The sequence below is a fragment of the Parasteatoda tepidariorum genome, chromosome 3 (assembly GCF_982258835.1).
Source record: "Parasteatoda tepidariorum strain Cologne lab strain chromosome 3, Ptep-v5.0, whole genome shotgun sequence".
NCBI classification, from domain to species: domain Eukaryota; kingdom Metazoa; phylum Arthropoda; class Arachnida; order Araneae; family Theridiidae; genus Parasteatoda; species Parasteatoda tepidariorum.
The window spans coordinates 7371557-7396320 of NC_141757.1; the positions used below are offsets into that span (position 1 = coordinate 7371557).

At 29.4% G+C, this 24764-nt stretch overlaps 1 long non-coding RNA gene across 3 annotated transcripts in view; it reads right to left on the reverse strand.

Moving 5' to 3' along the window:
* Positions 1–2599: 2599 nt before the first annotated feature.
* LOC107451974 (ubiquitin carboxyl-terminal hydrolase 34) overlaps positions 2600–24764 on the reverse strand; it is a 93049-nt gene continuing 70884 nt past the window's right edge. For 2 of the 3 annotated variants that reach the window (XR_015432386.1, XR_015432388.1), the window contains 3 exons: positions 22090–22218; positions 16761–16975; positions 2600–2826 (listed from right to left, as the gene is read on the reverse strand). This is a non-coding gene — a long non-coding RNA (ubiquitin carboxyl-terminal hydrolase 34). Of the gene's footprint in view, positions 2827–4879; positions 4988–16760; positions 16976–22089; positions 22219–24764 lie in introns of all 3 variants that reach the window. The other variant, XR_015432387.1, reaches the window with a different exon arrangement.

A 24764-nucleotide genomic window follows, 5' to 3' on the forward strand; every position in this document is an offset into this window, starting at 1 on the left:
ATTGAGTTTTTTTAGGTCATCAAAATCCGGGCTCTAGTGATGACATACTATTACTGAAGTATATTACGGCAAAATAAATTTCTTAATGTTCAATTCAATTTATATTAAAATGAAGATATTGAAGTCCCTTGCCTACTTTATCTCAATGAATAAATGGGATTTCAGGACCCCCCCCCCCCCAAGTCAAAAGTTTTAATGGTTTACCACTGATGGACCAACATAATCTTGATGTGAAGGTTACTTATGTTGGTTACCTTCAATGTAGTAATGCGGACTGATTTATGATGGTCCAACATATTAACAACTTGTTTTGATGGTTTGTTCATGTTAAACCATCAGAAATTTCCGTCGTAGTTCCTAAGAAGTCAAAAGTTGTAATGATCATGAACAACCATCAACCCAATGTAGGAATTTGGACTGATTCATGATGGTTCACCATAAAAAAAAAGTAATTGTTTTGATGTGGTTTATTCCTGAGAACCAATAAGGATTCCCACTAAGCCATCATGAAAATGTATAGTTGAAACTATCACGGTTTATAGTTAGTTAACCATAATAGTATAAAAGTAGCATTTTCCATCATGGAATGATACAAGTTTGTTAGCATATGGAAAATGAAAACAAACCATGAAAACGAAATGGAAAATATAGGATGATGGTGACCATCAAGAATCGCTCTGAAACGAGCATAAACCATCAAAAAAGTTTCAATGGACCATCAAGAATTTTGACTTGAGCGTGTAAAACAGTTCTTGAACATTCTTCCTTATGGAATAACATACATATAAATCGAAAAACCGTAAAGGATCAGCAGATTTACTTGAAGTAGTACATTTATGTGGATTATTACTACAATTTTAATGTTTTCTTGGTAAGTACTTTTTAATTTTGAATGATCACTTTCAACTGGAATTCAGCTAATCTGTTTTTAAGTTACATAATGAAATTCATATCGAGACCTAACAATTATAACATTTTATAGTATATGTCATCTTAAAGTTATGAAGTGATATTCGAGGTATATATTGGAGAATAAAATTTTTAAATCAACGAACATTTTATTTTGGGATTCTCTGGATTTAAAAAGCAGGTAAGTGTTATGATTTTATAATAAGAAAACTTATTTGTAAACAATTTTTTCTTTTAATTTCATGATAGTTTTTTGCAGAATGGTTTTCTAGGTCTGATAAAGAACTTTAAAAGAAAAAAATCAACTCAATGTGCAAAGCTTTAATTTCAATATATTTCAATTTTTTTTAAACTTTATTAAACGCTTTTCAGTTTATAAGTAATATTTTTTTTTATTAAAAATTTAAATTTTCTACAAAAATTGTCAAAAAACTTTTTTTTAAAAATTAAATACCGTAAGATTATAGTTTATGTATACTTTACATGCTTTAAATAATTACAGGCTTAAGTAATATTTGAAGTAATTCGATCCAGAAAATTATGGGATGTAAAGTTTAAATAGACTATTCTTATCATGAAATTTAGTAGACCACTTTCTCAAGATTTAGGATTTCTCTCTTACAAGAATATCAATACAAATTTTTTTATTTATTCTTTCTTTAAAAAATATAGATTCTATTTCGAGATTTGTCAACTGCATAAGAAGGAATAAAATTTTTTTTTCAAATTTAGTAAATCATTATATATAAGGGACGTAATCATGCCACATTGGAAAAATCCCTAGTGCAACTAGCTGAACGTGTTATTCTTATAGCAGCCAATCCTCTCAAATAACAATGCCTTCTATAGGTCGTTGCGTTTGCGAATAACGAAACGCGATTAGAACAATTAATTTTCACTTAAAAATGTCGGTTCCGACGGCTGTATTACAAATTCATATAGGTTTCCTGAGCTTTTATTTATTGTTTTTCGGCTTTTCTCGCAAGGTGTTTTGAGTTCTGATATTTCTATTTGAATTTGATAATTAGATTTGACGCTACTCGACAGTTTGGTAATTATATATTATTTACAACCGTCGTATATTTCTAAAATGAGTATAATTTTTTAGTGAAAAGGTCACTTTTGGCTATTTTTTGTAAAATAAAAATAGTTAGGGCTAAAGAGAAGATGAAGAAGGGCTGGTTCATTTCATACTCAAAGCTGAAGCTATGATTCCCCATCTCATGACGTCACGCCGCACACAGATCTCAAAAATCAGAACTAGAGGATATGAAAATTTTTGAAGTTCAGGATTTAATATTCTTTGACCAGGATTTTTTTTCTTTGATGTTCAGAATTTGTTTTCTTTTCTGTTTAAAGTTATCCTTAAACGTCTAAACAAAAAACATGAAATATAATACTTTTATTCACAGCAGAATAAATTCTTCCAGTATATTTTATACCTCATTTGATGACACCTTTATATTTTCTGGAATAAAACATAGAAAATTCTATGTTCCAGATCGTTCCTCGAAATTGTTTCTCATTTTGTGTTTTATAATAATTCTTGCCGGTCGCTATCGCGCGAGATGTTATTGGCTACTACTGTTAAATTTTTGCAAACAGGTGTGAAGAAAATAACCTTTAAAATAAATATTTAAAAAAAATATAGAAAACAATGAATGTTTTGAAATAAGTTTAAAAAAGACGCTTATTAGATGCGAAACAATTTATTTGTAAAGCGAGAAGTTGAGACTTTCGCCGCCGAGACGTCACTGGTGAAATCAGAAGATTGGAGCGGCACGAGTCTCTTCAAAGGAGTGTGACCTAGCCCTTCTATTCTCTCTTTAACCCTAAAAATAGTAGCCTTAGTTGTTTCACCTCGATCTTGCCAAAGGAGGACCTGTAACTCTCTACCAGAAAATTAAAGGTGACCACCTGAAATTAAAAATAAGAAATAGCAATCAAATCACAAAATTAAAGAAACATTAATAAATTCATGACTTTCTTGTTATACAATATAAATGTGTACCGTGAGCAAAAAAAAATCACTCTGAATATATTTTGTTCTAAATGATCGGACTTTCTCGAAATCGGGCACAAAAATGTACTTTCTCTGAATACACATATAATTTTTTTGCATATTTGAATTCCTAACCTTCTAAATATGCCGCAATATAGATTTTGTGGCTCTAATAGGGAACGGATGAAAATTTGGTCCCCTTTACATTATTTTCACTTTTAGCGTTTTTAATCATGCTTTATAGACTAATTTAGCAATTTCTAATTAGATTTTACACACTCATAAAACTCATTTACCCAAAGATCATTTCATGCAAAAACAATAATTTTTAATAATTATTTATTAATTTTTATTATTTCATTGTGGATGGAAAAAAATTTAATTAAGGTATAAATTTTTTATACCATATTAATCTACGTATATTTATATTATGAAATCTAGTTTCAACTGCTTTTATTTAGTAGAAGCCGGGAAAAATTTAAATGGATTATTTTTAAAACAATAATTTAGGGACATGAAGAATTATTTAAATGGGGCGATTAATATTAAAATGTGGTTAGCTCACGAGACAAACTTGACTTACGCACCCTTAGCGTAAAATTTCATTCATATCATAATTCTTGTAGACGAATGGTGGGTTAACGTTCCCTTGTCGTTAGGCTAACTGTGGGAGTGTTTCTCGGTCTTCCTATAACGTCCATGTAAAGCAAATGCGGGTTAGTTACATCAAAGTTTCCTCGGAGGCAAATTTCTCCCCATAATTGATCCTGGAGTTCCCTAGTCTTCTGGAGTGGGTTCAAAATTTTAAGGCTACGAAGTTTAACATTAATAGTAGTAAACCCAAAATGGAGTCGGCTGTTCAACGACGGTTATAAAATAAAATAACCAATTGCTAAAATATTTTTTAAAAAAAATTCGCAATCGCAACGTGTGAATATACCCTCTAGCGGGGCAGAAATTTTCAGGCTACTATTTATCAAGTTTTCATTCAGTAACATCAGAATATGTTCATAGGTAGGACTTGTTTTTTCCCACCAGTAAATGGGAAGCAAAATTTCTCTAAGAAAAAAGCTGAAAAACTTGACAAACCAATCTAGAACATCTGTAAATCTTTTTTTAACAGAACGTAAACAGCATTTCAAAACATTTTTTTTACATTAATGCTTTCCTTATCAACGAACTTCCAACATTATTTCGGTGAACTGAGAACTTTCGATTTCATTATCGCATGCTATTATGGATACGGTAAGATAAGTTTTTTACTGTTCAATTCAGTGTAAATTAAAATGAAGATATTTAAGTCTCTTGCCGACTTAATCTCAATGAATAAATGTGATTTAGAACGTGTAGAACAGTTTTTTTTTAACATTCTTATTCTTTATAGAATAGTATATATTACTGAATATATATAATTCAGAAAACAATAGTAAAGGATCATCAGTTTTACTTAATATAGTATATTTGTATTGATAATTTATAAATTTTCTTGGTAAGTATTTTTAAATTTGAATGATCAATTTCAACTAAAATTCAGCTAATCTGTTATTAAGTTTCAAATTTAAACTTTTCTATAAAAACTGTTAAAAAAAACTTGTTTTTTAAAATTAAATGATATAAGATTATACGTATATATATACTTTACATACTTTAATGTTTGAATTAATTTGATATTGAAAATTCTGGGATGTAAAGTTTAAATAGACTATTCATATTAGATAGACTGTGCATATCATTAAATTTAGTAGACCAATTTCTCGAAAATTAGGATTTCTCTCTTACAAGAATATCGATGCATATTATTTTTATTCATTTAGCTATTTGCAAATATTTTTTCATTGGGCTTTAGGTTTTCCTAAACCCTTCCTACCAACCCCCATTTCCTAGTTCAGAAAGTTTTCATAATTTGTTAAATTTCAAAGATTTCACACTAAATTGTAGTTTTTGTATAAATAAAAAGAAATTATTTACCATTTTCTTTGAAAGAAAAAGAACATTAATGAATATATTTTCGTAAGGAATTCTGATCGGCCCTCGGCAGTCCCCAGGATAACTGTTTCTCTCTCTCTCTTTGTTAATCTAAAAATAAATAAATAAATAAATAAAAAAAAATTATTATAACTTTTGCTTGTTTTAAAAGCTTTGGTGGGTGAAAGTGAGTTCACGATCTTACAATAAGCTAACTTTTTGTGAGAAAATTCAGAATTTTATTTGATTTTTTTTTGGCCAAAAATTAGTTTAAACCTGTTTTGCCGTAACTTTATATTTGATGGATCAGTTAAGAAAATGTTTTCAGCTGTTAAGCAGGAGAGCTCTATGAGCAAACAAAATTCGTAAATTTTGCTCAAAAATTAGGTGTTTTGAACAAGAAGCTGTTTTGTAAAAAGTTGACAAACGGAAATTTTTAGCACGCAAAAAAAGCTTTTTCTGTAGCTTTTCCTTAGAAGCAAACACGGTATAAAATTTTATACTTCGTTGAAAACGGACAGATATTTTTTTAAAAGTTTTAAATAGCCGTTTTAGCCGCAATTCTTATTTTTGTTTAAAAAAAATTTCTGGTTAACGATTTTTTACGGTTAATAATTTTCGAAAATGTGTCATCGTTGTGGTCAAAATTCTAGGTCAAAGCTCTCAACACTGTAGCTCAATAAATAGTTAACTTCTGATATGACCATTAAATTGTTTGTAAACATTTTTCTTTTTTTTATAGTTTGATGTATGAACTAACGATGTATTAAAACGGTCATAAATTTGGAGACAAAATTCAAACGTGTGATTTTAATGTCAAAAATTAGATGTAACTTTTTTTTTTTTTTTTTTTTTTTTTCTTTCTTTTTTTTTTTTGCAAAAATTTTTTTGTGGTTTTGAAACTATTTTTTCAGATGGCTTAACGTAGAGGTGATCAAATCGGGCCAACTTATGACACGCGAAAATAGTTAAGTGGTTAGAGAATCCATACTAATATTAAAAGTTAAAGGTTCTATAAATTTTTTTTCTCATTTTTTTATCAGTCTAGGAATATGTGTTAGTTTTCTATTCCTGATTCGTAAAGCCCGGATTTTGAAGACCCAAGAAATCTCCAAAAAATAGCAAAACATACCTTTAAAAATAGCAAAAAATACCACTACGAGGAAAAAAAGTCCCTTGTATTAATACAAGAATTAAATCTGAAACACATCTTTTCTGAAATTTAATATAGCATGCAATTGTATTAAAACATTTTTAATAAGAGAATATAAAACTTAATTTTCACTAATTCAAAAGATGAAAGGAAAACTCGTTTGATGCACTGTCAAATCGAATTCAGATTTTTTTAAAATTTTTTTTTTTACTAAAGAAATTGCACTCCAGTTCCAGCTGTAAATCAAATAAGGCTCTAAGTTATTTGCAACTAGAACAGTCTACTAGTGTTAAAATGAGTGAAAGTTGTAAAAATAATTTACTTCTATTTAAAAAAAGTTTTCTCCCTAAACTAGCAAAAGTGTCTAAATATGCAGATGTTATTAAAATCCAGGCTTTACTTATCTGTAATATAAACCTTAATATATATCTGTAATTTGTTAAATACCAATATAACTGACTAATGAACAACTTAATGATTTGCTTATTGTTACTTACAAGGGGATGGAGGGTTATTTTATTTTATAACTGTCGTTGAACAGCTGACCCAATTTAGGGTTTACGACTACTAATGTTCAACTCCGTAGCCTTGTAATTTTTAACACAATCCAGAAGACAAGGAAACTCATGGATTAAATATTGGGAGAAATTTACTTTCGTGGAGGAGTTTTTTGATGGGACTCGCATTTTCGTCACATTAAGAGGAAAACCACGAAAACTCCCCCCCCGATTATCCTTATGGCAAGGGGACTCTAACCTATGGTCCGTTTACCACTGAGAATATGTTACGTCAGCACTGTAGTCGGTGCGATCCGAGTGCGGAATTCGTATCGACCAGTTCATGTCATTGGGAGGCGAGTGCTCTACGCCCTGAGCCACCACGGTTTCAAAGAGTAAGTGGAATAGAGAGTTATGAGCAATGGTTGCTTAGGACCTTAAAATCTCCTTATTTTAATTTTTTCTTTAAAAATACTAGTAATTATAGTAACTAGATTTGAGCTCCTAACATAATAATTTTTGGAAAAATAGTTATATTGGTCGTAATGTATTTTTTTTAAAATTCTCATTTATCTTGGTTAAGTATAAGATTTATATGCGTTCTAACATATTAGTCACGAAAAATATGAATTTTTACCCACCGTCCTTTCCATTGAAAATATTTCAGATTGCTCACATTTCATTATTTTAAGCTTAATAATTATCTAAAACATATTTTAAGCAAAATTTCTTTTTTAATTTTTTCTTCATTTAGTCTCAGTTTTAGTAGTGATGTATCAGCGACACAGATATGGGAATATGTAGTTATTTAGAGAAACTGTTATTCATCATTGATATTTCGATAATATACAAAATCAGTGGATAAGTTTTTGAATATGAGTGAAGTAATACATTAATTTTATATTTTAGTACAAATATATAAAAACTGTCTGATATTTTTTTTTGTAACTACTAATAACAGAATATATTTTTGCTTGTAAATGAAACATCAGAAAAAATATTTAAAAGGAACACCGATGTCCCTTCAAAGGGTAGAGTTAGTTTCTAACTAAAGTTTTAACTAAAGTTAAATTTGGTCCTTAATAAATTTTTGAGGTCAAGAGATTTCACTATGGAAAAAAAATTACGAAAAAACTCTTAGAAAAGAATATTTAATTTAAAAATTTACAAAATAGACTAAAATATACATTTAGTTTTATGCAAAGTTATTTTATTATTTATGTAAATTTATCACTAAAATTACATTGCAAAAAAAAAAAAAAAAAGAAAAAAGGATGAGAATTTCTTATATATGCACGAAAAACTTTTTGTAATTATCTTTCTTTACTGAGAGGGAATACCGAAATTGGGTGAAACATGTTTGCGTAACATATGAACGGCCCTCTTTTAAATTTCTCTTGAATAAAAAAATAAACTGTTTACATATTTAGAACTACATATTTTTTACTTAATTTGTAACATTCCGTGGCAGTTAAAATTTCTCACTTGATACAAAAATTTGCAAAACTTTTCATAATACTTCTATCACTATTTTTTTTTATACAACTCTGGGTTTAGATAATTAAAAAAACTAAGTTTAAAAATGATGAAAAAATGCGAAATTTAGAAAATAAGTAGCTAACAAATTTTAAAAATAGAAAGCTATTTCTATTTGAAATAGTAGATTTAAATAGCGTAGGTGCATAAAAATGTTTGTCCCACAAGTTAATGTGGATCTCGAATTTGAATGTGGTTAAAATTTTAAACGTTATTAATAATTTTTAAAATATTTGTTTGGAATTCTTAAAAAAGGATTTGAATAAAGAAGGAATCATCTTGTACAATTTGCAATTCAAGAATTTGCTTTTCAAAGTTTAAAATGTCCTAGTTATTATTTCAAATTACTTTCAAACAAATGAATTGTTTAATTCTGTAAATTCGTTTAAATATTGGGGATTTGGAAGCAAAAAAGCAAAATTAACCGTAAAAGGCTCGAGGGTTTTCCTATTTAAACTATTAGGAACAAATTTTCTTTTATTATATTTCAATTTAAAATACATATGGGTGATACTTTGAAAACATGACAATTCCGAACAGAAAATTTCTTCAAATTTAAAGTCTTAAAAATAATCAAATTTTTTATTTGTGTATTAATTTACTTACATGTGTAAATATCTTACAGAAAGCAGAGCAGTTTATTGACATTTGCTTAAGAAAAAAAAAAAAAAAAAAATAGAAATTCACCAAATTTTGAATGCGAGGAAAATGGCATATTAGCTTAGAAGTTAAAAAAAACAAACAGTCATTTAAAGCTAATAGTAAGTAACTAAACTTAAGCCTTTGCGTTAGATGGCCATGAATTGCTTAAATTTATTCTTTTATCTACTGTAGAAAGAATCAAAAATGTTTTTGCTGCTGATATGTACAGAATAAAAATGTGTATAATAATCAATCATTAAATAAAAAAAATTACTGATTATATATTTTCAAGCATATAACAATCTTACATAAACTTGGTATTATGTTAATATTTGCTTTCTCTCTTTACATTCAACTGTTTAAAAATTTTTCTAGCAACTGTTTCAATGTCCTGACATAGATAAGTCAGGAAAATGTCAATTTGCCATTATATAGCATTTAACTTTACTTCAATTTAACATTTCTTCCTAAGATGTTTACACTCAGCAGAAAACAACAGGATTTCTTGAAATAATTCAGGTAAATCTATGTAGTTTATGTTATTAATGATTTCAAGAAGCCAGGAAAATAGGAACAACACAAAAACCAATTAATCTTGAAAAATTTTTTAAATATGTTTTGAACCAGAAAGTCGGCATTTTATTCATGCAAAGACATGTTCAGATAGGATGGTATTCTAATCAATCTATTAACATAAGACATTGATTCCTGGCGCTATATACACTCTATAACAAAAAAAAAATCGATGCACCAAGAACGCACTAAGACGAGCAAAATCGACGCTCGATCAGGCTGGAATGATGCCGACTGGGGACGTATAGTCTTTAGCGACGAATCCCGCTTCCAACTGTGTCCTGACGATCATCGAAGACGTGTTAGGAGACGCACAGGGCAGACGGGGGATCCTGCCTTCACTATTGCACGCCACACCGGCCCTCAACAAGGCATTATGGTCTGGGGTGCCATTTTCTTTGACAGCCGGACCCCTTTGGTCGTCATTAGAGGCACACTTACTGCACAGCGGTACGTCGACGACATCCTAAAACCAGTTTCGCTACCATTCCTTTTGCAGCGCACTGGGCTGGTTTTTCAGCAGGACAATGCCAGACCACATATGGCACGTGTTGCTATGAACTGTCTGCAAGCTTGTCAAACTCTTCCTTGGTCTGCCAGATCACCAGATCTCTCTCCCATCGAGCATGTCTGGGATATGATGGGAAGGCGATTGCATCTGGCACGGAATGTTCATGACCTCGTTCGACAATTGGATCGAATTTGGTAGGAAATACCGCAAGAGACCATCCGGGAGCTTTATCGGTCTATGCCATGCCGTGTGGCAGCTTGTATCCAGGCTAGAGGCGGGTCAACATCTTATTGAATTTGTTACTGTAACTCTGCAATAAATTATTCAATTGTTCTGAAATTTTAATCATTTACTATTCTGCACACTGTCTTCCTATCCCCCAATTTTCGTTTCAATCGGACAACTCCTTCTTGGTGCGTCGATTTTTTTGTTATAGAGTTTATTTTAGTTATAAATCACTAAAGAAAAGTAGCCAGGAAAATGACAGATTTTCTTGTGACAAGCAAATTATTGACAGAAAAAATTATTTTCAACAATGCTCTTGTAAATAATACCCTCCGCATATATTCTAGAAATGCTTATAACGGCTGGAATAAAAAAAATTAAATATTGATAAATATATGGGGTGTTTTGAAACTAGTTATTATTGGAAATATTGTTTGTGACATACCAGGAACGTGACATTTTGAAATTCAATTAAATTTTTTAAATATACAAAACAGCCAATGCTAGTACAAGGTCATTTTAAAACACTAACAGCAATTCTATTTATTAAAATTAAAAAATAAAAGTTCTTTTAGTAGTATAGTATTAGATTTGGAAGCAAGACACTGTAAATTGTCTTATTTCGTGAGTATCACCCATATCTAGCAATTATCTACAGATTGTAGACTGAATTAAAGAGCTCTGTACTTATCAAAAGAAAGAAATTCGATTTACCGAAATGTTTGTAACGGCGACTGATCAATATAAATTTCACATATGCCCTTAATAAGGGAAGGTCGGGGTAAACTAAACTTAACTTACCGAAATGTTTAACCAACAATTAGCAAGTCGCAAAAAATTTTTGCAGGAAGAAAATAAATAATGTCCAATAACTTTTGACATCATAGCTAACAGTAAATGTTAATTTTAATAATAAGTTGTAATTTAGGAATTAAAGGGTTTGGTTTCATCGAAAAAGCATCAATGCAGGGCTCGAAAAACTCGGAAATTTTACCCGTTCCCGAGGGCGGCTTGTCCAACAATGTACACGTCCTTCTTTGAAACTAACCCGTAGCTTCTAAATAAATAAAAATATAATTTTCTCTTATTTATTACAAACATTTATATAAATTGCACAATGAATTAGTAGTTACTAGAATTTCAAATACTAGGATTACATTATACAGTAATAAAAGAAGTACTAGCTTACTAATATTTACCTTAATATGACCTAGTATTTCTTTTATGAAAATAATTTTTTTTTATGAAATAATTTAAATGACAAAGGTCAAGTTATCTGCAAAGTCAATTTATCCGAGGGTACTGCGTTTTTTAAATGAATCAAATATAATGTTTGCCAGTTCCACAATCAAGCCAATTATTTACAAAGGTTTCTACACAGAAATCTGAAAAGGGTTTTCCATTTAGGAAGATGTTCATAATTGCGTTTAACGCTTCTTGTTTAAGACCAGAACGTAATGTGTTTTTTTGTAAGTTCATTGCTGAAAAGCCCCTTTCAACCGCTGCAGTACTCCCAGACAGAGAAAACATCAATTCTCCCATGCGCAGTATGTTACTGTATTTCTAGATTCGAGGGTCATTTTAGAAGTAAGGCGCTAGACTCTTGTAAGATAACAAAAATTTAAAATGTATCATGAACATTAACGGGAAAATGGCCGTCCGCGCGGATGTCTGATTCGAGAAATTCGTTGTCCGCGGGGAATTTTTGACCGCCGAGGACGGGCGGACTGGCAGTTTTTCGAGCCCTGCATCAATGTATAACCTTTTTTTTTTTAAAAAAAAATTATATAACTTATCTGAAATATAGCTTAAGATTCTTAGTTTTCTACGATAGTTCAACAAAAGCAATGACATTTTTTATGCGCATTTATTTTTGTGATGCATAGCGAAGAACTTTTATAAATTAATTTTCTTTTCATTTAAAATTTATATATATAAAAAAAATAATTTGGCATATTGAAGCAAAATCATGAAAATGATTTGAAATAACTTTCAAGCAATAAGAAATAAGCAATCAAAAATCTTTTTTTTACAACAATACAAGCGCATAGAAATTGGAAAAAAAAAAGTATTTTTTAAATTAAAAAACTTAAGATTTTGGATTTTGCTGCTAAGAAATATATTTTGCTCCGAAAACAGTAAATAAATAGAATAAAATATTTTTCAATATTCAAGTGCTAGAAAAAATTTAAACCAACATGTTATACTTAAACCAAGTTTTAAATTAATTGGTTTATTAAAAGTTGAAATATTTGAATTGAGCAAAAACAGATAAAAGGCATAACAAACAAAATATGTGAGTTTGCAGATGATTTCAATTAAGAAAATAAATGTAATACCTTTTGTTTTCAGTAAAAGGGTTGCAATATTTTGCTGTAATTTTAGAAGCTTAGAGTTTTAGAAGAAGTATTATATATTTGGTATTTAAATGCTCAGCATAAAACATGTTACAGCACGCATTTTTATTCTTCTTTCAAAAGTCGAAATCTTTTTTATGTAAAATCCTCGAGATTCCTTAAGGGTGCATAATAGATATGTAATTTAAAAAAATGTACATTCACTTGAAGTGCATGCAGAAATTTTAAAAATATCAGTACAATGTTTTAGTTAGGCAGAACATAACTTAAACAGTGATCGAACACGCATTGCTTTATACGTTTAATGAGTTTCTACAACGGGCTTACTAATTTGACGGTAGACAATGTTGGTTGAATGGCTTATAGTGTTAGAGATTTTTAGATCATAAGTTAGTTAAAACTTAATTTGACCATAACTATTTTTAACGGCTATGCAAAAAATCCTCTAATAGTTTCTGAGAAATCGACTTTTACAAAAGTTGTATTTTTAAAATTCAATTTTGAAGAACTATTCGACCAATTTTGCTCACATTTCATATTTTGCCAGGTAAAATTTCATCATTTAAAGTAACTGTATAAATGGCATAGTTTGCAATTTAAAATCTTTGACTTTTATTAAATTAAATAACAAATTATAAATATTTACAAAAAGTTATTTTCTAAATGGAATTATTTTTGGATAGATGAATTTTATAACTGTAACTTAAATATCGTATGCACTAATTCAGGGGTCGCTAAACTTTTATGATCATCGACCCCTATATAATTTTTCGAAATCTCCATCGACCCTCACAAAAGTAATTTTCTATTAATTAAAATAAAACTCTATTAGATACTGTATTTGTACATTTATTTTATGATTTTAAACATTTATTAAAGTAATAGTACATTGTGTAACAATAGTTTTATGAGAAATATATTAATATTGAAATTTAAATACCTTATTATTAAATAATAAGTAATTATGCATAAGTAGATATAATAAGTAAAGTAACTAAGGTGCTTCTTGATCAATGAGATGGGTGTGCCTGGTGTTTTTTTGCAAGGTTCGCTATATTGGGTTCAAAATTGGTCAATTTTAATTTTCGTCAAAATTGGTCAATTTTATAATTTTCTTTAAAAAATACAAAGTGTGCTATAGTTTTGTCGCGGGCTGTACTAATCCATATTATGAATGCTTACCTTCTTTTTTGTGCATTGATAATTAAAATTGATATCTAAACCAAACGAATGGTTTTATCGAAACAATAACTAATTATCCAAAACTACAAAAGTTTGAATAATGACACTGCAAATATTCAGCACAGTTTTCAAAGATAGCTGAAACTGCATATGATATTTGCATTTGTAACGTCAATGCTCGTCACACGTGACATTTGGACAAGCACACATATGCATATGACTTATAAACTGCCCTGAGTTCGTGCCACTGTGCTGTGGTACGTAAATACTTGTTTCACCCCAATAAATATACGTTTATTAATTTATGTTTTGAAACGAAACTGATATTCAGTCAATTATAAAAAAAAATTCACAAATTTTACATACCGTAAACCGGGGCGAGTCTACCCATTTTTTCAGTTTGTCAACTTTTAAGTGGTCAAACTTTGTAAATATTTAAAAAAAGAGGCTTTTAATAGGTGTTTCGGAATCGCTATTTATCCCTCTTTAAAGCTGTGAAAACGATTTTAGAAAATATTAACAGTTACGCTGTTACTGTATATTTTTATAGAGCTGCTGACAAATCTCTCGTATGGGGCGAGTCTACCCATTCTACTAAAATGAATGTTAACATTGTAAATAATCAAATTTTACTATTAAATTATTATTTTAGTTACTATATAGGAAATTTATGAAGTAAAATTCATAACTTTATATATTCCATTTTTTTATTCATAAAATAACACAAATTGAGTATTTGATCGATTATCACATTTTGATCACAGTTTTGTTTTTATAATCATTAACATTATAAAATAACATTTTTTTTCTGATTATTGTTGATAAAAATAAATTAAAATTAATATAAATTTACAATTAAATAATTAATAAATAATAATAATTAAAGATTATTAACAAAATCACGGCATTTTGTTGTAACATTTAAATCCATTTGTTTTGCGAATATAATTCCGAACCATCTGTAATAATAAATAATAATTTATTTAACGTGCATTAAATAAAAAAAGTTAATTTTGTAATATAAAAATTGAAAAAATAGGTAAAATAAATATATTTTATATTTATATTTAACCTATAAATTTTCTTATTAATGATAAATTTATCAATGCAGAATTAAAATAATATACTCAAATTCATTTAAAATGACTTAATTTTAATGTAAACAAAGTTCTAAATTATATTATTATGCTTTATTAAAACTAAATACGAATGGGTAGACTCGCCCCGCGAATTTTGCCTTTTTTTTTACAACAGCAAAACTTACATTCTTTTTGCTTTTTTTCATATAGAATTAATATAATCTTAGTCTTAGATAAGTTTATCACTTAACCAAAGTGAAAATAGTAATAATAATAATATACTCACGGAGCACCAACTAAAATTTTGCTGATTTTCAATACAAATCTCTCAGAAGACGTTTGAACAGGTCGGTAAAAAAGACACCAAATAAATAAAAACAGATCAAACTACTACAGCGCCATCTTCCTTAGAGTCTGAACTAAGTCCTCTGTTGGTAAAATTTTTTTTATTTGCAATTTAAAATAGTGAAAATTAAGTAAAACTAAAATGGGGTGACTCGCCCCGGTTCACGGCACTTAATTAGGTATGTGTGATTTGCGTATTGAGAACTGTTTTTTTTCTCGACCCACAATCGACCCTTCCGATTCGGATCGACCCCCCATTCGCCCCCCTATCTCAGATCGACCCCCGCTTTTGTTAAATAGACCCCTGGGGGTCTATATAGACCACTTTGGCGACCTCTGCACTAATTAATGAGCATATTTAAGGTCACCCTTTTAAACTATTAAGACTGGATCCTAGAATGTCATCAGATCAAAAGTTATTCAGAGTAGTCCTTATTAAAAAAATTTTTTTTTATGGACAGTACATTCATGTTGCCAACCTATGATACCTCACATAAAAAAATTTGACTTATAAATAAAATAAAGAAATTTAAGATGTCTATTCTAGCCCAATATCCACACTAACTTCCCTCTCCCTTAATAATTTTGCTTATAAACAGATTAAAAACTATATTTAAGTTAGGCTTAAATTAACAAAGAATATAAATATTGCAAAACATAAATGAAAAAGTGACTATCTTTTGTTACATATTGTATTTTTGTGAAATTTTTTTTATATTGTCATAACAAAGTTTTCTTAAAGCATCAAGTAGTATGAATTTATTTCTTAAACATAATATTAATTAGACGCTTACAATAAATGCCTGTAGTAACCTGCACATGAATCTTAAAAATATTAGAAAATTATATTATCTGCTAGTACTATAAGGTTCTTATAAAGCTCTTATATGAATAGAAAGAGCTTTTTAAGAGCAGCTTAATAAATGTTTTAAACTAAACATTTTTGCATTAGCAAAAACAAATTTTTAATTATAGTCATGGGGTACCTACTCCAAAAACAAAATTTCAACACTGAACTTTCTTGACTAATTCACACGATCTAGCATTGTTTACCAGAATTTCCAGAAGTTGATAGATTACTGACTGTATCTTTCCACAAGAATGGCTCTTACATTATATGTGACTATGCGACTATGTCACAATTCTATTTATTTCATTTAAAAAAATCTTAATTTAACTTTCCCTAGCATTTTAAAACATCAGAAGGAAAATACAGCAATAATTATGAAAATGAGTAATTTTATTTAATTTTAACTGAGAATATATCTTAAAATTTTTTTTTAAAGAAAAATAAGATAAAAGGAAGTTTTTGAATAATTAGAAAATAGATTTTAATTGAAGGACCGAATTTAGACTACTGATTTTGTTTCCAAGACTAATTTCAGTCCTGAAGACTGAAGAGTGACGCCCATGAATACACCAAATTAAAATATTTCAAGATCCTGAACGTTTCTATCAACAAGCTTAAACTGAAAAATATTAAAAAAATAAAAAGATTTATTTTGTGACATACGTACATGCCTTTGACGACTACACCGTTCGTGCTGATTCGCGATCGCAAAGCTCGAGTACGCCATCTGCGGAGAAGACCTGTTCCTTGTCTTGACCCTCTCCTCTTCTCAGATGTGATAGTATATTCCCCCCTTTTTTAGAACGACAATTTTTTTAGAAATTTCTACGACATTTTTTTAAATAAATTTGCTTAATGAAGTTTTAAGTTCCAGATAGTTTCCTAGTTTAAAACCTTTTAATCTAATTGAAAATCAAAACATAAACTAACGTACTTCCTTCTCCTATGACTCTCCACACGAGAATGGTGAAAACATGTAAAGTATTGCCATATGTAGAGAGTGCTGCTCTACGCCACCTGTAGTCCGTTTCGATCTTCACTAACAAACTGTAAACATTCTAGAGTCAAGCACTTCTCACTCACTGGATCAAAACACAGCAGGGGGCAAATTTTGGGATACTTCTCTTCCAACTGCAACAACCATTTCTCCTGCAAGAGACATATTTTTTGAATACAAGTTTTGAGCAACAATTACTCTGTAAAAATGTATCTCAACATCGAAAATGGTGGCAACTATTTTACACCAAAGTGAAACACCATGCATAACTGTAAACATTCTAGAGTCAAGCACTTCTCACTCACTGGACCACAGAACTCTTCGTATTTAAGTGTTTTGTTTCCCCCCTAAAAAAAACAATTCCTGAAATAGTGCAACACCGAAAATGTAGTTTTAAAATACCAGGTTGTTAAAGTAGCTGCCACCATTTTGCTATTCAACAACACTAAAATTTAAAATTTCATTAGTATATGATACACATAGTTGCCAACTCTACTGGATTTACCAGTAGACTACTGGATTTTGCCATTTTCTCCTGGTCTAATCACCTGGTCGCGACTTTACACATTGTCGACTCCCGGGCACTTCTTTGGCACCGTATTTTGAAATTCGCCCATCTTACATTCGCCAAGTCGGGTTTAAAATTTTCTCGCGAAAATCTTCGAATATTAATTCGCGCATGTGTTACTTGCGACATACGATTTAAAAAACGCATGAGTGAACATGAGGTGTGAATAAATTTAGCTGCTTTAAAAAATTTTGTGTATTATCATTCTCTTTTTATTCGGACTTCCTGAAACACATATTTATTTCTTACTTTTTTATTTCCTTTTTAGGATAAAGTTTTGTTGTGGGTGTAGGATATATGAGTACTGTATAGCTTTTTAATTATTTTTATAAAATTATAGCAAATAATTTATGGTGTCTTTACCAAGTATGTGGACACAATATTCTATAATGCAGCAGGGTTTTGTACCTTATTGTTTAGTTTTTAGAACCTTTAATTTAAGTAACTACACAATTTATGAGTTTTAAGCATTTTCTCTCTATATACGTGTAATGATGAGGAGATTGTTGCTGTCAGCTTTATACATGAATTTATTCTTTTTTACTTTTCTGACATTGATATCTATGATTAAATTTGATGTAATGATTCCCATTTGCAGTGCCAACAATATTTGCGTCCAAACAATTGTACTTAGATTTGACACTCTTTTGTAAATGTTATGTCCCAAACGATAAATTCCTTCATACGTATTAGCCAACTCCACAGCTTTGGTAGCAAAGACTGAAAAATTTGTAGCAGTTAAAGTATATTTATGAGGTGAACACAATTTTGATTAAAGAAAACTTTTTATGATTCGTAAAATAAAAATATAATGTAAACAGTAAGCATCAACTTTGACATTCTCATATCATAACTGTATAACAATATAAGGACAATCTGTTTATTTATTTCTGATTCATTAAAGACAAGATATTGAGTCAAATAAGAGAATCTTAACAATTTTTAAATTTAATAATTTTCTTTAAATAAAGAAAGTAGTTTTAAAGCAATTGGGTTGAAAGGCTGAGGACTTACACTTTTCTCAAAAAAATTAATCGATGTTATGATAATAAAACAAAACTCCTGCGATCAGCTATCTCAGCAAAAGTAAGATTTTTATTATCAAATAAGAAACAATTATTACCATTCTGCAAGGAACAAATAAAATAAAATAGGTCATACAGTTTCTAGACACAGAGACTGCATGACAATCCAAGAATAAATATTTGAACTTTTAAAGCAAATTGCATACAATAAAAGCTATTGTGTAAAAAAAAAATTAAAAAACAATTTGTTACAAATGAGACTATTATATGATTCCAGCAACTGAAAAATTCTTTCGGAATTTTAAAGACTAATGAAGACTATTAAATAATAACAGAAAAGTTTTCTGTGTCTCTTTTGAAGCAGAATATAAATTAAAATACACATCTCACTTTTTCTGATCCTGCTTTTTTCTCTGAATCTTTCTTATTAAAATAGATGAATCGTGTTAAATTACGTTACCTTAAGTTAGTAAATGTGTTTTCACACTTAGGAGGAAAAAAAGGCCGAATTTTAGATTGATAATAAATGTAATAATTTTCATAGTATTTTTTCCATATCTTATTTAGAAGCCCAAAAATTGAATAAAAAAAATTATAAAATATATAGACCAATTGTTGAGTTATAGAATCTAATAAGCTGAAGTTGTTATAAAATTATGAATAAAAAGTTACAAGATGGATATGTTATGAAATTAATGAAGCATAGAATGAAAGGATAAATATATATAGTAAAATATATGATAAAATTAATTAGGAAACAATTAAAACGAAGGTGAGTAATTTCAGATATATACAAATAATAGTGATAGAAGCAGGAAAAATGGAAAATATCGGAATTTTCCCTGACGAATTTAAGAAACATTAAAAAAAGTTAAGCAGCCACAACTTTAAGTTTCAATAAATGTGATTTGATATCATAAAAAATAAATTAACTATACGAAAATAGTAGTGAATATGTCATAGATTTGTTTCTTTATGTCATGGCTTCACTAAAAATATTTTTTCTTCTTGTTTTCCTAATAGCACGCATTTTACAGAAAATATTTGAACAAATTTAATGAAAATATTTTCAAATTTTTTTAAAGACTCTCTTATGAAGAAAATACTGTCAATCAAAAGTTGTTCAGTATAAAATATATGCAATTTTTTTAAGATATTGTAAGCATTTTGAAGAATACATATTTTTTCCAAAATAGAAATAATTGATAAAACCTGGTAAAAATGAAGGAAATGAAAATAATTATTTTTCAAACTGAGTAAAATTTTTTTTAATACTTTTATCTTTAAAAATATGTACACTTAATAATGTGATGATTTATATAGGGAATTATTTTTTTAAACTTTGTTTATTAAGTAAGATATGCAAAAGAAATTTATTATTCTGAATAATTGACTATTTTATTACTCCAGATTTTTATTTAATTTACAAGAATAGTTTCTATTTGAAATTTTTTTTTAATCGAAATATGTATGTAATTAACTGAAATAATTGTGTGTATGTAAATTTTTCTTCCTCTTTCTTTTAAGAAGAACGAAGTATTTTGTTCTCGTTATTTGAATTTTTCTAGTCTTAAACGAGGATAAAATTTTAACTTAATTCAACAAGCAACTTTTAAAAATATCCATGAGCGCGAAGATTCATTTATGACTTTTGCGAGTGCTGTATTGAGGCGAGCGTAGGGTTGCCTCTGAGTGAGGGTTACTAGATAAGGCGGTGAAACAGTTGACAAATAAAACCGCGGCGAGTGGAGGTGCCCGGGAGTCGACAATGTGTAAAGTCGCCACCTGGTCTGGTAAAATATCATAAATTTTTGTTAATAGTATAGACAGTTTTATGCCAATTTTCTAAAATAGTACAGTTTATTAAATAGTAGTACACATTTTGAGCACTCCTGATGATAATTAAAAGCACAAATGATATTAGAAGTTCCATAAATGTACACAGTTCCATAATAATTGTTACAAAAATGGAAATAATCTGAAATAGTTTTGAAATTTCGCAGAATCATAAGATAAGTATCCTGAACTAAATAATTTTCAACAATAAGGGGCAAGGGTCTTGTAGAAGTTCTGCTGAAATGTCTTAAAAAAATTCGACAATTGCAACAGTGAAAAAGTTTAACCAATAAAATATGGCCTAATAAATGTTCCACAAAAGCAATAAAATTTTTCTGCAGGATGAAGAGTTTAGAACATTTTGAAATACATATGTAAAATACTTGCTTGTATTTTTATGTCGTATAATGTCGACAATTGCAACAGTGAAAAAGTTTAACCAATAAAATATGGCCCAATAAATGTTCCACAAAAGCAATAAAATTTTTCTGCAGGATGAAGAGTTTAGAACATTTTGAAATACATATGTAAAATACTTGCTTGTATTTTTATGTCGTATAATATGGGGAAATATACCTTTTTAATTTTTCCTTGACTACTTAAGCCCTTAGTAAATAAATACTTTTTTAACACAGAGGTAACACACATTTTACATAAATGCGGAAAAATGTGTAAGTATTTCTTTTAAGATTGCATAAATTGAAAGTGCCCAGAATCACTGTAGTCCAGATAATGTATCAGGCTGCCCACTAACATTCAGAAAAAAATTTCTTGGCTTTCCTCTTAGTTTTCTTAATGATTAAATTTCATTACTTGCACACATTTTTAATTGTGATTAAAAATGAATAAGAATATTTAAAAAAAAATCACTTTTTTTAACAGGATTATACTAAGCCAGCATTTTATATGAGTGAATTCTAGTGGATAGTAGGTATAATACTAGGTAATGGTATAATTTCATTATTTTTAACTGGTAGTATACATTTTTAAACACTTTTAATTGCTATTGAAGTATCAATATATATATATATATATTGAAAGAACAAGCTTTTTTTTAACAGGATACAACTCAGCAAACAAAATCCAGGAGAATTTATGACAAAATTCAGCAAAATGTTTTGAATCTATGATATACACATATTTACATTAATTAATTATTTAAAAAAAATATTAATGTGGTATTAGGAAATGCAAAAAATACCGATAATAATAAACAATTCACACGAGTAAAAAATATTTTTATCAAGAGAATATTATGTTTCAAATAAAAGAATTACTTAACCCGCACCTTTTTGCTCCCGTCAAAATATATCCTTAGTGATGTTCCATCCTCCATTACTCTTGCATGTGATATTTCTAGGATGATGTTTTTTATAAGAGTAACGTGCCAGTAAGATTAAAGTAATCTTATTTATTATGCCCTGAATCATGTATATTTTTCAGTCTGTACACCAGATAATAGTACCAGACTATTTGCCATGTGTTTAGAGATAGTTTATTTAAACTAGATGACAGCATATAAACTACAACTTAACTCAAAAATGAGTATATATGTATTGTATCAACAGTTAGTTTTGCGTAATTTTCTTGAATAAAATTTTTATGACTGTTTGCTTCAAAATCATGCAAAGGGGATATACTATTAATGGGAAGGATTATACAATCTTTCACCTTATTGATCTTGATACCGAATCAATTCATCAAAAAATATAATTTTTTCTAACTTGATATAATTTTTTAATCTAACAATTAAGGTATGTACTAAGTTTTGAAAATATTATATTACAATATTTTTGGGCTTCTGTTATAAAATTATCTGAGATTTAAGAAGACGTACCGAAATCTCTTTGAGGTCAAAGATGCTTGCAGTCCGGAAGTAAGGAGTTTTAGGCACAGAGCAGGACCACTGCCGGGAGTGTTGCCACACAGTCATACAAATAATAACTCATCGGACTTCTTCTGAAACCTAGAAATGTGCACACTTTTTATAATTTAAATAATTTTAAAATATAAAACATATTGCTTAAAATGCATTATTATTATTCCCTTTATTATTTTTCTAATCAAAATATTATTAAATTTTTTCATACATCTAAAACAAACTGGGAACTACTATGGTTTTGCCTTTCATATAGGAATTGTGTGAAAAAAATATTTATTTATTTTTTAATTATACTTATTACAATAATTCATTAAATAACGATTTATCAAAAGCAATGGTCAGAAAAACTAAGTTTTTTGTTGTTAACTACAAATTTTTTTTTCGTAAATGTAACGACAACAAACTACTTTGAAAATGTCTTCGATAAATAGCGACGTAGTGACTACAAGTTTAACTGGAGAATTTAATTTTCACCAAGATTCAAAATGATTTTGAATAAAAGATTAGCTTGATTAAATGTAAAGATACATATTAGGAAGTTTTAATTCATGCTTAAATGAAATAGTTTTTTATTCTAAGGTACTTTTTACGAATTTGTTCTTTCGAACTCTATGCTTTTCTTGACAGTGATTTAAGAAATGGATGGCAATTATCAAATATTTGTGATTTACTTGATCAATACTTTTTTATATCCTCTAAGAAATAAAGCACAGTGCGAAAATGAAAAAAAGAAAGAACCACCCTGAATAACTTTTGATCTAACGATTGTATCTTCACGTTCTAGCACTCAATCTTAATGGTTTGAGGGGGTGACAGCAAATATGCTAATTAATTAAAGCAGAGGATATTTTAAGTAACAAGATGAGGAGCAAAAACGTACTTTAAATTTTTTCTGAAATCTAATTAAAAAAAAGTCAGATATTTAGAATTCGATTTCCCAGGATTGTTGCTCACCGATTTTTCCGAGCATCAGACGTAGATCTTATTAACTCTCGGCCACAGAGGCATTCTCATTGCGTACGCTGACCAGATTTTTTTGCGTTTGAACTTTACTAAAGTTAAAAATAGTTGCAAGGAACCACTACAAACTACAGTAGTTTTAGTAGTATACAGTAGTTTCGCTACTTGTAGCACGCTGCCTCCGACCACTGATTTTTTACAACTGAACGAGTACTAAGCATTGAAACAGGAGGGCCATGACGATTTTTTGTACATGATAAAAACATATCCTCCTGTTACTAGAGAATTTCTTTATTTTCAAAAAATATTTTTCTTTCTAAGTCTTAAAAAAATTATGTATTAATACATTGCATGAAATAGAATTTTGCGCACCATTACAATTCTAAAAGATATCACCCTTAATAATTTTCGCTCTAATGATTTGATTTTCCCTAAGTGTCAATCTTAATGCTTACATCAGATGAAGTCACCCATAAAAGTTCAAATCTTAATGATTGACACAAAATGTGCTAATAAATGAGTGTTACCAAGTTACGAAATTAAATACAAAAACGGACTTTTTCTGACTCAATTTTTATTTTTTACATACTTGGATTGTTGACTCTTGAAATCTGGGGTGATGGGGCCGCAATCTAGGAAGTGTGGTTCTCATATTCAAATTTTTTTATGACCGTCGTTGAACACCGAGGATATTTTTTTGGCTTTAAGACTACTGATGGTCAACTCCGTAACCTTGTAATTTTGAACCCAATCCAGAAGATAAGAGAGCTCTTGGATTGGGAGAAATTTGCCTTCGTGGAGCACTGTTTTGATGGAATGGACAAGCATTTGCATTACATGGAGGGAGAAAACCACAGACCCTCCCACGGTTAGCCTAACACATGAAGAAATTTTGCGGTGACACCTTCATCGGTGCAAGCCAGGTGCGCAATTCGTATCGACGAACCATTGCTGGGATTCGAACTCAGTTCTTATTGGGAGGCTTAATGCTCTATCCCAGGGATGGGCAAACTTTTTTGGTCGTGGGCCAAAAATCTGGAAAAAAAAGTTTGGTGGGCCTAGTAAAAACTTCTAAAATAAAAATTCTAACTTCTGAAATAAAATAAAGTCAATTCATCATTGAACGCATGGCACTCTACATCAACTTTGCATTTTTTGGTTGCCATTTTGGGATTAAAAATGTTTACAAATAACTCAAAAAGGCAGTAGCCATTTCATACATTTAATAATTTCACCATTATTTACATTGACGTTGTATGCGTGCAGCCTTTCCATACACAGTAAATTATGTTAGAACTCACGCCGGAAGAAAAATCCGCTCGTTGGAACTTAAAATGCGTAATAAGCCTCATGTGAAGTACAATTCACCTATATTAGATTTCATATGTCTGCTCCTCGAGAAAGACAAATACTAGTTGGAGCTAATCTACGGCTGTTCTATAAGGGACTTGTGCTTTCAACATTTTATCAATTGAAGCTGTTAATGCTAACTATTTTAATTTATTTATGTTTTGTAGAACAAAAATAGAGAAAGTAAAAATTCTCTCCGCGGGCCGGATAAAATCTTCCGGCGGGCCACAGTTGGCCCGCGGGCCGTAGTTTGCCCATCCCTGCTCTATCCCCTGAGCCACTACGGCATTAATGAGAGAGTGAGGTGGAGAGTTATGAGC